Genomic DNA, 13,513 nt, shown 5'->3' on the forward strand with positions numbered 1-13,513 from the left:
TCCATGAAAGCTGGATCTCAGAATGCTTTATATGCCAGACATAGACCCGTCTCAGTAACCTGTAGGGGACAGAGTATAGAGGACAGGGCATTAAGGCGACAGTGTAGGCCAGGGTATTCATACCCTGGATTCTCCTGGTTGGGAACCTTTGAGAGCATTCCAACTATTGTAAGTGCCTGGTTAGGTACATGCCAAAGGGGCAATTGTATTCAATGACTGGTGTTATTAGGGCTGAGTAGAGCTGTACTAAAACTTTCTTGAACCATAACTTTGCTAATGTGTTGGGCAACATAAAATTATATTCTTACTATCTTGGCTGCATGTTGTTTGAAGGCCAGATTACTGTCTACATATTTTCCCACATCCTTTACTGTTGGGTTAACTCCTAGGGGTGTTTTACTTCTCCTACATTTAACTGTCCCATTTCTTCCATCTTTTAGGCAAGAACCTACTACAAGAGGCAATCATCCAGGCAGCCATCAACAGTTTTACATCCCTTAACTCCCTTCCTTTTGCAACAGCAGCCTTGAGGGCTAGCTGCCTCAAAATACCAGTGCTTGGATTTGCACATTTCCCAACATGTCCTTAATACCAGTTGCAACAATGACTAGCTGGTTGGTGGGAGTATGTCCCAGCCCTTCCTGCTGCCCTTTCTGAACAACCAAACTCCATCATGTCTGCAGTGCAGAGACTGTGCTACCTCACCTCACCTCTCCAGGATGGGTGAGACAACAGTGGTCACTTACTCTCATGTTTCCTGATAGGCTCCTCCTGTGTTTGGGTCACTATTAAATCCCACAGCATCTGGGATGCGGTCAAAGCTTTATCCCCCCTATGTCACAGAGATAGTCAGGCATATTGATACCCTCTAACTAAGGCAGAAATTTTACCAGAAGCTGTCTCCTTTACATTGTAGGTTTGGTGAGCATACAAAAGGACACACAGTACACTTATCTGTATTCCTCTGACATTACTGCATAACTCATCCTGGGCATCGGAAAAAAGGGGTGGGGGAAGAAATAGGAGTGGACTTCACTGGCAGTCTCTCAATCTTCTAGACCTGTACACAAGCTCCTTGAAAACACTTCTGAATGTGAGAAGTGAGCTCCTACTATAACCCACTTCTTTAGCTTGGTGCAGAACACTACAAGTGAGGGGACTTGGATGAAGGTCATCTCTTGCTCCTTGGAAGGAGATGTACAAATGTCAGACTGTATGAACAAGAAAAAAAACATAAAAATTACTAATTGTAAAAAAGGACTTTTTTCCTTACCTGGCAACAAAAGAACCTGCATGATTTCCCAGAGTTGCCCAACTTCAATTTTACTTAGATGTTTTCAGGCAAAACACAATGATCATCAAGCATAAAGAAAAACACTTCTCAACAAACATGAAAATAAAGGATCACAATAGCAATTATACAGGTTAATGTATCCCAACCTACCAAATGCCATGTCAAAAAGATAAGTGCCATGCACCTTTCTTAAATTACCAGTGATGGGCAGTCTCACAACCATCATGCTAGCAAATTCCCCTCATAAGAGGCCTGATAAAGGATGAGTGATGCTCACAAATTTCAAGATGTGCCCAATGAACTGAAAACAGCCCCTCAGAGACAAAGCCCGGGTAGAGCAGTAGGGCACTACAAATTCCTTCAGGTAGGAAGGACCCAGATTATAAGTTGACCAGTAAACTAACAATAAGATCTTACAGATAATCCTGGAGTCCATAGGAAGCCACGGCAGGCTGTGGAGAACAGGCATAATATGCTGGTAACATAACGTACCAGTAAGTAGCTTTGCCGAAGAGTTCTGTACCATCTGTAAACATTTCAACTCGGTGTCAGGAGTCACAGGTATAGGACACTGCAATAGTGAAGCCTTGAGGAGGCCACAGCCAGAACAACAGACATCAGCTTTAGATATCAGGTGTTTACTCCTTGATACACATTGCAGGTGAAAACATGACAACTTGACCACTGCTAACACCTGGACCTGAAGTGTTAACTTGGAATCAAATATGACAACAAGATTATGTACCATATCAACAAATTCATGCTTGTTGCCGTAACACTTAATGAACATTAGGTAAGGGAGGGACAGAGGATTTTCTTAAGGTTGTATCAACTGCCAAGAACTGATTTTGAATTAGGCAGGAGAATATAATTTCTAAGTCATCAGCCAAGGAATACATACCATCCCAAGTTGAGTTGCACAGCAAGGGAAAGAACAAGAAACTCTGAACCACAGAAAACACAAAGTCCAAATACACAACACCAAACCTGGAGAAGGAAATAGAACAAGGCTGTGGCAACAGGAACACCAAGTTTATTGTAACCAAGATTAAGCACTTTCATCCAAATGTATCCAGGACTTCATCAGAATCAATTCAACAAATTAAGGTGCACATTTAAATACCTGATTCTTAAAGTCACACGACACAACTAATCCATACAAAATAACCATTGCACAAAAAATCCATTACACATAAAAACACAGAAAACACACAAATAAAAATATATATTAATAAATACATGCTTGGAAAATAAAAGAAAAGAAAAAAATAATTCTTTAAAAACAAAATCTATACCTTATACAATCTTAATTTTAAAACACTTGTTATACAAATCTGATCATTTAAGCCAGGGTATGTATAGGAATTGAGCCTAATCTGTCACATCAACTCCTTGGCTTCTATGAGGTCTGTCCAAGGTCCCCCCTATGATTTTTATAGATATCTAGTCCATAAAACAAAAAATTGTGTGTAGGGACTTCAGCCACATGTCTATATAAAGCATTATGTTGTTTCTTATGCACTATATCATATATATGCTCATATATATACAGTCCTTTAATCTACACTGGGTCTTACCCACATAAAAGCAAGGACATTGCTGACATTTTGCAATATAAACCACACCCACTGAGTTGCAAGTGCAGTGAAAAGAAGATCTTACATACCTCTTATTGACATGTAAAGTGTCATTCACTAAAATATATCTGCATTGCGAACAAGCACCACATGTGTATGTGCCCACCTTTTTCGAACTGGTGCTACAAAAAATGTGATTATCCTGCACCAGACTTCTTTATAGATTTTGCTCTCTTAAAAACAATTCTGGGCTGTTGACCAATAATATCCAGTACCCCATCAAAACATTAAAAAATACCCCAGTTCTTTCTTCAGTGTATAAGCAATGTCCAAATATTCAGCTGTAAAAGTAGTAATAAAAGAATTTGCAAACTCGACATTACCATGTAGGAAAGAGACTTACCTACCAAACCCCCCTTCTTGTTCAAACAACAAAAGTGGTCGATATAAACCCTCACTTCTTTTTTTCTTAACTTCGTCAGAAATACCCTAAACTAAATGGACTGGGTATTCTCTGGCATATAACATATCACCTAGTTTGTTACACTCCATCATAAATATCTGATCTTCTGATATCATACAGGCAAATCTAATATACTGCCCCTTAACCAATCTCTGCTTTTGGTGGGCAGGGTGCCAACTGGTGTAATGTAGATGGCTTTTCAAGTATACGGGCTTCCAATAAATGTTACTGATATTTTTTGTCCACTAAATCCTTAGTTATTTCCACATCCAAATAGTTGATGTTAAAACTACTATATGTATGGGTAAATTTTAAAAATGTTGTGGTATTATTTAGATAATCCAAGAATCCTGCTATATCATCCTCAGATTTATTCCATACTATGAATATATTGTCCAAATATCAGACATACATACCCCATAGCAATGGGGACAAGGCATTAAACAAATACCTCCTTTCCCATTCAAGCATGACAATGTTAGAAAAAATGGGGGCACACACACTGCCCCATCACAACACCCCTTCTCTGGAGGAAATATTGTCCCTCAAAATATACAAAATTGTTCTTTAAAATTATTTCTATTAACGTTGTCATGGCATTCACTTAATCATTACCAAACTTAAGAGAAGATGACAGGAAATCATGGAACCACTATAAGCCTAGTTCGTGAGGAATGACTTTAAACAAATTCATAACATCAACAGTCAAAAAAATGATATTCACTGAAAAAAGTAGGCTCCTCGATTTATTTAGGAAGTCCCAAGAATCCCTGCACACATGCTCAAAATCATTAAAACACTCTTTTAATTTGATATCCAGATACCTGGCTAAGGGATGTATCTTAGCCTTTCCTGCATTGCACATCAACAAAAATACTCAGAAAGCTAGACATAATAAAAGCAGTACACAGTATCAAAACATATCAGGATCGATCACATACTACTGCAAAAAATTGTAGGAGATATGCAGATAATAAAATATAAAGGAAAAGTACAAAATAAGCAATTTATTGATGATCCAAAAAAGGTTTATAGAGAATTGAGAAACAAGGCAAAAGGAATTGGACCACCATCAAAAAAAGAAGAAATAGGTTTTGAAGAAATATCTATGAAGATCCTGTGGAACATGAAGAAGCTGAATGGATAGAAGAGGTGGCCTAATGGTTAAGGTGTTTGCCTTACAAACACAAGGTGCAGGGTTTGAGTCGCACAAGGGATAATTGGCTAAGCTTAAAATGGCTCGCAAGGGCAGTTAGCTTAGTACTAACCTATGAACCTATGAACCTATGAAAAGAAAGAATAAGACGTTCAAATGTACAAGATATGAAATGGGATGAAGTAAGGGCCAGAGAAATTGAAACAAAATTAAGAAAAGCTCCTAAAAGGAAAACCCCAGGCCCAGATGCAGTACCTAACTTCTGGCTAAAAGTATTTACTCTTTAAACGAAGATTTAGCCATGAGTAAAAATTATTTAAATGCAAATCTTGAACAGACAACAACTTGGCTAACAACAGGAAAAGCAGTACTCCCTCCTTAAAAGTGAACCTGCAAGCTATCCCAAAAAGTATAGACCAATAACCTGCCTTCTGACAATGTATAAACTGTACACTGGAATTGATGCCAACAGAGTTTATGGTCATTTAGAAGAAATCTCAATCATAGCAATAGAACAAAAGAGTACAAAAAAATCATATAGAACAAAGGATCATTTGTTGTTAAATAAAGTCATAACGGAGAACTGTAAAACAGGGAAGAATCTAAGTATTGCAAGGATAGACTACAAAAACAGTATTTGACAGTACCCCACATTCACAGACAAAAGAGTGCTTAAAATGACACACCCTACACTGATCGATTACATTACAGCAAGTATGAAACTGTGGCAAACCATTTTGCAGTTAAGCCATAATAACGGCCAAATTATTACTCCAGGGATAAAAAAATCAAAGGGAGATATTCCAGGGAAAGAGTGTCACTGCTGCTCTTTTGTCTTGCCCTTAACCTATTAAGTTGTCTACTTAACTGATTAGGTCATGGTGGCTCCGAAAAAACAACAAAGTATAAAGACTTCCCATTACTTTTTGTGGAGGATTAAAACTGTATAGTTCATCAGATGATGAATTCAAAGCAGAACTACAAATGGTCAAAACTTACTCATATGATATAAGAATGTCATTTGGTCTTGATAAATGTGCAAAATTAACATTTAAAGCAGGAAAGCTGCAGTGCCAGGAAAACATCAGTCTGAGACAACAATGTGATATAAAATAATTTAAGCAAGAGGGAGTATATAAATATGTGATTTGATGAAGGATCAATACTAAATCATGAACATACGAGAATAAAACTTAGTAAGGAATATTTCAGAAGAACAAAATTAATACTGAAAACAGCTCTGATATCTAGGAACAAAGTCCAAGCTCTAAACTAATTTGCTTTCACAGTCCTAACTTATGGTTTTGGAGTGACTGACTGGCCCCAAAAGGTAATGGATCAGGTTGGACAGGAAAACAAGAATGCTAACTCCAATGCCCTGGACGAGCTGGTTGAGACACCTACAAGTGGCTCAAGCATCCTGGATCTGGTGCTCACCAACATGGGGAATCTCTGCACCACCCCCAGTGTTTGACCATCCCTGGTGAGATTTGACCACAAATCAGTCTTGCTAGAAATAACTATAACATAAGACCCCCCCTTTGCAAGAACTAGACAAAAAGCTTCTCCAAGGCCAATTACAACCTCTTACATGATGGCATAAATGGCTTCATAGCCCCTCCTGTCACTGATGGAACAGACACCTATGCTGAGTTACACACCATTGCTTTATAAGATCGCCTGTACAATTGTATTGACTCTGCTGTACCTGACAGAACCAAAGCAAGATCTTTAAGGAAAATCAAACCTGCCTGGTGGATAACTGCCATTAATAGGCTATACAACAGGAGGAAGAAATCACTGTCTAAGAGTAGAAAGGAACAAGTCTCAAAATTGGAAACACTTCCTCCTCAACTTAAAAAGGCAAATAAGACTACTAGTGAAGTTCTCCAAAGCTAACTAAGAATCCAAATTAGCTTTCCTAACTAAAGATAACCACAAGAAATTATTTAGTTACATCCATAATCTCAATGGTAAGGCCCACATTTGCGCTGAACCCGTAGTTAAATGGTACTACATATATAGAACCTGTGGCTATAGAATACCTGTTGGCTGGCAGGTTCAGTGAAAACATCACTCCCCTATCCCCACCATATATACCCCAAAGCATCCCTAACACCTGTCCCACCTAGTATCTCCAAGGCACAGGTCTTAAACGCCCTCTCCAAGGCCAAAAACACAGGCTCTGTGGAACCAGACAACCTCCTGGGCTGTGCTCTACATGGGTAAAAACAGGAATTAACATTACCATTGGGCACACTTTTCAATCACAGCATAAGCACTTGCTTCTTCCCAGCAGAATGGAAAACAGTTACTGTCATCCCTTTAAATAAAGGGGGTGCATCCACAGACCCCAGGAACTAAAGACCCATTAGACTTACCAGCCTTATCTGCAAGGCCATGGAGCAAATCGTCATGGATTTTATTAACAAAGATATAAGAAATCCCCAAACACTCGACCCCACTCAGTTCGGCTTCAAGGGGAGATCATGCCTAAGAAACTTGGTGAACTTCTTCAAGACAGTCACCAAAGCCCTAGATGAGGGCAAATCTGTGCAAACGACCTACCTAGACTTAGCCAAGGCCTTTGACACAATCCCCCACTCAGGTATAATTGATAAACTCACCCATATGGGTATCAACTCATATAATGTCAGGTGAGTTGTAAACTGGCTCACTGACAGAACTCATACAGTCAAAATAGGACACTCCACCTCCTCCAGCAGACCCGTATCCAGTGGTGTTCCACAGGGATCAGTTCTGGGACCTCTACTTCTCAGAATCTACATCTCCGAAGTACAGGCTAAAACTAAAGGACTGTGGCTGACAAAGTTTGCGGATGACTGCAAACTAGGAGTGATTACTGAAACCCCTAGAGATATCAACATCCAACAAGAAGGTCTTACACAAACTAATGACTGGTACCAAAGTCATGGTCTTAAACTTAATGCAAAAAAAAATGCATCATCATCCCCTTTGGCGAGGGTGATGTTCCTGCAAACTACCACATTAATAGCAATACCCTAAGCAAACAGTGGTGAGAGATCTAAGCACACAGGTTGACAGCAACCTTAACTTCGATCACCATGTCTCCACAGTGGTAAGAAGGGCATTTTATATTGCTCATCTCATAAGTAAGGGCATTGCCTCCAATAATAGAGTACAATGCTCTCTTTGGTATGTTCCTTTCTGAATAGCTACAGCAATTGGAAATACCTCAAAGTTTCCTTACAAAGAAAATTCAGGGTCTTCAACATCCGTCTTATGTAAGACAGACAGAAATCATTGTCACTTTATTCTGTGTCATACAGACTGCTCAGAGGCAACCTGTGCCTTGCATATAGAGCAATCTCTAACCCAGCTTTAATGGACATGCTGCACATTCGCAAGTAAAATGGCATATGGGTCACTCGCTCAAAGGACCTTAACCTGGTATGTGACATCAGCAGGACTTACTGGAGAGACGGATTTGTCTCACAGACATTGCTCCACCTTTGGAACAAGTTTCTTATTCATGTTAAACAAATTTCCTAGTTGTCCCTAAGCATAAGTTAGACGACTGGATGGGTAACCAGAAATTCACCCCAGGGATTCCCACCTGTGTCTCTCTTGGAGAGGGGCAATAGGTACTGATTTTACGGTCTACTTGAAGCAGACACACTTGGGAACATGGGTTGAACTTGACTAGGTTTGTAAGGGCCCTGGGACCATTAGTCTAGTAAACTATGATCCTATGCTTCATGCTTATCAAATGATTTATAAAAATCAGTGTATACCAAGGTTATATATTCCCTGTTCTGAAGGCGGTATGGGCCTCCTCTTATTTGATTACATATATAGATATGCAATCATAGCACTGCATAAATATCTGCTGACCTCAAAAGACCCAAACATACTGAAAGTTTTAAAACATGAGGACAATAAGTCTAAGATGACTTCCCTGCTTTTTTTAGCAGAAGCATATCAAGTGTCCAGCGAGAATGGAAATCAAACTAGAAGTACATAAAAATCAGACAGCAACGGAATGTGCCCAAAAACAAAAAGAAAGAATAGAAGGTGAAAGATCAGATTAGAAGGCAAGAAATGCAGAGAATGCATAAATACAGTTGTAAGTACAGAAAACTCTTGGAACAACCTCATATTGATCAGGACTGAATGCTGGAATGGTTAAGGAGAGGTGAATTTAAACCAAAAGAGGAAAGGTTAATATTGGCAGCCAAGGATAGTGGACTACATATACATTGGTTTACAAAGTCCATTAAACGTGGGAGAAACAGACAAATGCAGATTTTGTGAAACAGAATTGGAAACAGTCGCACATCTTTTTGCCGATTGTGATATAATGGCAAAAGGACTGAATACTGAAAGGCATAATAATGTGGCAAAACTGTTGCACCGGGGATTGTGCAAACATTATAACATTGAAGTACCTGAAAAACATTGGAAACATGAGCCACAAAGCATTATAGAAAACTGATAAAGTTTACATCACATGGGATCACCTAATATCAACAGTTCAAAAAACAGATGCGAGAAAATGAGATATAGTAGTCCATGAAAAGAAGATAAAAGTAACATTGATCATTGAAATTGCTACAGCCAGTGACTACAGTGCATTACATAAAGAGAGGCAAAAAGTCATAAAATACCAGGATTTACAGGCAGAAACTAGGGTAATGTGGAAGGAGGATACCCAGTCAGTTCCAATAGTGGTAGCAGCAACGAGTCTTATAAAAAAGAATTTACAATAGTACTTAGATATGTTACTAATACATGTAACTCCATATGAACTGCAGGAGGAGTCAATTCTGGCCACGTTGCAAGTGTGGCAAAGAGCACTTCTGGCTAACAAAGATTAAAACAATACTAATTTCATGAACTTGAATCATACTTTGACTTAGGAATGGGGTCTGTTCCCATCATATCATTAGAAATAGAAAAGGCTTGGAGAAATTAGATCAGGAGAACCCATTCCATCTTCAGGGAAGGAGAAGTAGAGCTTAGCATCATTGTCATAACAATATGCTAAACCCCTCTTCCTTAGCACATCATATTGGAGAAGCATGAAAACCATATCCAATGAAGACCTAAGACAGAACCCTGTGGTACTTTGCATTCCAGAGGCAACATGAAGACAAACTGATCCCTAGAGAGGCCTTGTGAGTATGGCTAGACAGGTAAGAAGAAATTCACTCTAAGAAGGTATATAAATGGGGCCCAGAGGATTAAAATCATAGTCTACAGGGTTGCAGCTCATTGTCTTAACCTGCCTGCACCAGTGTCTTCAGCAGTACTTTCAGTGTGCAAAGTATTAAAGCTCCAAGATGTTAATGAGCTGCTTTCTGTAGCCCAGGTCGCAGGGTTTGATTCCTGCCACCTCCATTTGCCTTTTGTTGCGGTATCCATAAGTAGTCCTTTTATATACCCATCAACAGAGCAAGTCTTGTCTTGCCTTGCCTCTGCTACAGTCTTACCTAACGAAGTCATGGTTTCATAATTCTGTACCACAATTCCTTCTGCTGTATAGTTAACACTTTCCTCTCCTCTTCATAAAATCTAACGGTAACGTCATCAAATGTTTCTGGAGCCTAAAACAGAGAAAGGAAGGTAAATATTTTTGCTTTACTATGCATACTGGGAATATGTACAACTTTTTCTACAAAAGACAAAACATAATTCTGAGAATTGGCAATTATATTAAAACGCACAATAAAACTCCAGAAAAAGAAACTATGAAATGCATACAGCCCCTGTGTTTAATGATATTTTACTGGAAATTCAGTAAACCCATAAACCCCAAGTACCTCTAGAAACTGCCTCCTCAAGAAAAAGTTAAGTATTTTATTCATGGTCTTTTCACTCTGCCTCTTTGTAACATAGTTAACACAGTGAAAGAACAACTCTTCCGCTGAAACTGATTAAATTAAAAAAATGTATGAATTTCAACTAAAATAATGTTGCTTCTCATTACAAACAGGTACTCCTACCAGTCATGAAATTCAAGAATATGTAAATTTTATCGAAAACTTAAAAAAAAAATCTGCTGTTTAATTCAGCTGTATGAGCTACCATGGCAAATCACAACCAAGAAAAATAAATAAATACATATGCTCTGAATAAGAATGAAGAACATTTCAGAAATGGTTCAACCCATACAATTCCATAAGTTATGCATCAGTTATTTTTCAGAATATATAGAAATACAATTATTATTTATTTATTTAAATTTGTTGACTGGGAGTGTCCGACTGGACATGGGTCCATTTTCAGCGGAGGCCCGGGGAGAAAAGCTCCACAGTAAAATAAACAGACAGTAGTTACATTGGATTACATAGCGATTAACAATTTAACATAGAAATTACTTACAACATATTTACAGATGAAGAACATAGTACATCAGTAGACAACTAGAATCTTTATCTGTGAAGTACATAACAGGCATTAACAAATGTAACAATGAGAAGTTCCTGCTGTATAATAAGTACTAGGCTTATGAGCATCTGAGCTTGCTATCAAGGTAGTTAGTGGAGGTGAAAGAAAGGTAGTAGTTGGATGGGGTGGATGATATTAGAGTGGGAGTTGCAAGGGCATAGCCAGTATGTTTTTAGGTGCGCTTTTAATAAAGTTTTGAAGTTGGTGCAAGATGGTACGGAGGTAATTGTGGGTGGGAGTGAGTTCCATAATTTGGCTATGGCGCAAGAGAATAGTGCTTCACCAGCAGAGTTATTGGCTTTAGTGATCTGCCAGTGATTTTTGTTGCAGATGGCATGGCATTAACTGCATGGCTATCACTTGTAAATCATTCTTATCAGCTAAGACCACTGCAGTACAAGCTGGATCCTTTAGGCAACCATTTCAGCACTAGAGCATAGAACAAAGAGGATTTTTTTGAAAATAGGACACAGATAGCAAATCCATTGTAAAACCGGGGCACTATTCACAGGAAAAGTACATGCAACCTGAAGGAGTTCACAATGCCTTAGCAACCAAACTTCACAAAAAGAGACACCCCAGGACTTTTCGTATTTCTTTTTAATATTACTTTTCAACTGAACTTTTTTAACAAGATCAGAAGCACTTTTTTTGAAAATCTGCGCCAACTTGTACACCACCCTACCAAGTCTAGCCCACAGCCACCCCGCCTCATGCCACTCAGGACAGGGCATAAAAATGAAATGAAACATAAAAATAGCGAGTGAAAATATTACACTGAATAAAACAAAAACAGAAAGCTTTTATTTAAATCCTACCATATCTTACTGCATAAAGTAAATTAATAATCTTTAAAAAAGTAAATTAATAATCTTTAAAAAGTGTATGACCCAGCATTCACAGGTTACTCCTGCTTACGTCTCTGCTCTTTAAAAACACTGTGTGGCAACAGACAAGAAACTGAGAATGGAAAAAACAAACTATGCATGTGGGGGAATTATTGTGCCTGCTGTACAACACAGAAAGAAATTTCCAGATAAAATAACCTCATATTCAAAAATGGACATCAAATTACAATGAGGGGTCTTCCTAAATGATTTCAGGAATTAAAAAAAAAATGCACACACTCTTAAAGCACAGCAAAAACAGAATTGGGAATGGTGAAAACAAAAAATCTTTTTCTTTTTTTTAATCAGCTTTATTAAATGTTTTTGAGACTAGTATGGACTAATGCATTTACCAGTGTTAGGAATAACACAATGCTTCAGTGTCGTAATATATATTCACTTCTTACAACTGCTTAAATATGTGAAGTCACTGCAGTTAACTACAACAAGCTACTGTATATCAAAGTTATTTACTGAAGAAATCATTTTTCTGTACAATAAGCAGCTTGATGTGGTACTGTGCAATCTATGCCGGGTAATAAACTCACCTCAAAGAACTACGGTCTCTTATACAGCTTTTGCCTTACCATATTACTAAGCATAGAGAGAAGCGTGTGAAAGCTATAGTGAATTTAACATACATTTAGCCCATTAGATAGTCATCTTTTTGTAGGAGCAGGAAAAAACAACATAGTGACCAGCGAAAACACTGTCCTGTGTGGTATGTAACCTCTCATGACATGTTTCTTCTAATGCTGGGATGGTCAGGGTAACATTTTTCAATCATTTCCATTTCCCTAACTTATAGGCAACCATCCATTCTAATGTAGCATCTTATTCGTGTGGCAGGCCCTGCTTTTTCTACAACATACCTGTACAACTGCAACATTTCTGCTACCATTCTAGATTTTTTAACCAAAACTTCTATCTCAGATACATTTTACGTTAAAATGCATGCATACATTTTTGACTTTTTTGCTTTTTATTTCCTGATGCATCTGTACAAGCAAATCTCTGTTTACTGTGATTTACAGTGTCAGGCTAAGTGGAACTAATGCCACACGTTTTTCTACTCTCCTAAATGATCACTTGATTCTGAGGTATTATTCAGGAAGAGCCATGCAGCCTGCCCTACTGTTGTTGAACAATAACAGGGCAGGGCCATGCAGACTACCCTGTTATTGTTCAAGGTCATATACACACATGCAGACAGACCTGCACATCCATAGGTAGGTAGGGGTGTGTGTGTGTGTGTGTGTGTGTGTGTGTGTGTGTGTGTGTGTGTGTGTGTGTGTGTGTGTGTGTGTGTGCTTGAGCATGTCTATGAATATGGTGAATGTATTTCTGCAGTTGTTCTTTTCATACTTTCTCCATATGGTTGGTGATTAACTTTTATAGGGCACTGTGGTCATTACAACCGAGCAACAATGGTCCAAAATTACATTTTAAGTACCAAATATAATGTAGATTAGAGGAGGTCTCTTTGGTCTCCTTTGTGACGCCAGTGTTCAATGAACACAACATTTTATAACTTACCAGTATTAACACCCAAATTCTGACACTATCAATCACAGCTGGAGAACAGAGGTAACCACTTGGGTAAAATCATGTAATTAATATATCTTTTAACAGAAACATGTTGGTTGGGAGGGTGGCCTAATGGTTAAGGTGTTTGCCTTACAAACACAAGGTGCAGGGTTTGAG

The 13,513-nt window shown here is 38.4% G+C and overlaps 1 long non-coding RNA gene across 1 annotated transcript in view; it reads right to left on the reverse strand.

The window, feature by feature from the left end:
* LOC122813691 overlaps positions 1–13,513 on the reverse strand; it is an 88,590-nt gene that overhangs the window by 55,210 nt on the left and 19,867 nt on the right. Inside the window, exon 2 of the long non-coding RNA XR_006366721.1 lies at positions 9,965–10,078. This is a non-coding gene — a long non-coding RNA (uncharacterized LOC122813691). The remainder of the gene's footprint in view (positions 1–9,964; positions 10,079–13,513) is intronic.

The sequence above is a fragment of the Protopterus annectens genome, chromosome 1.part1 (assembly GCF_019279795.1).
Source record: "Protopterus annectens isolate FY-2018-M chromosome 1.part1, PAN1.0, whole genome shotgun sequence".
Taxonomy (NCBI): Eukaryota; Metazoa; Chordata; order Ceratodontiformes; family Protopteridae; genus Protopterus; species Protopterus annectens.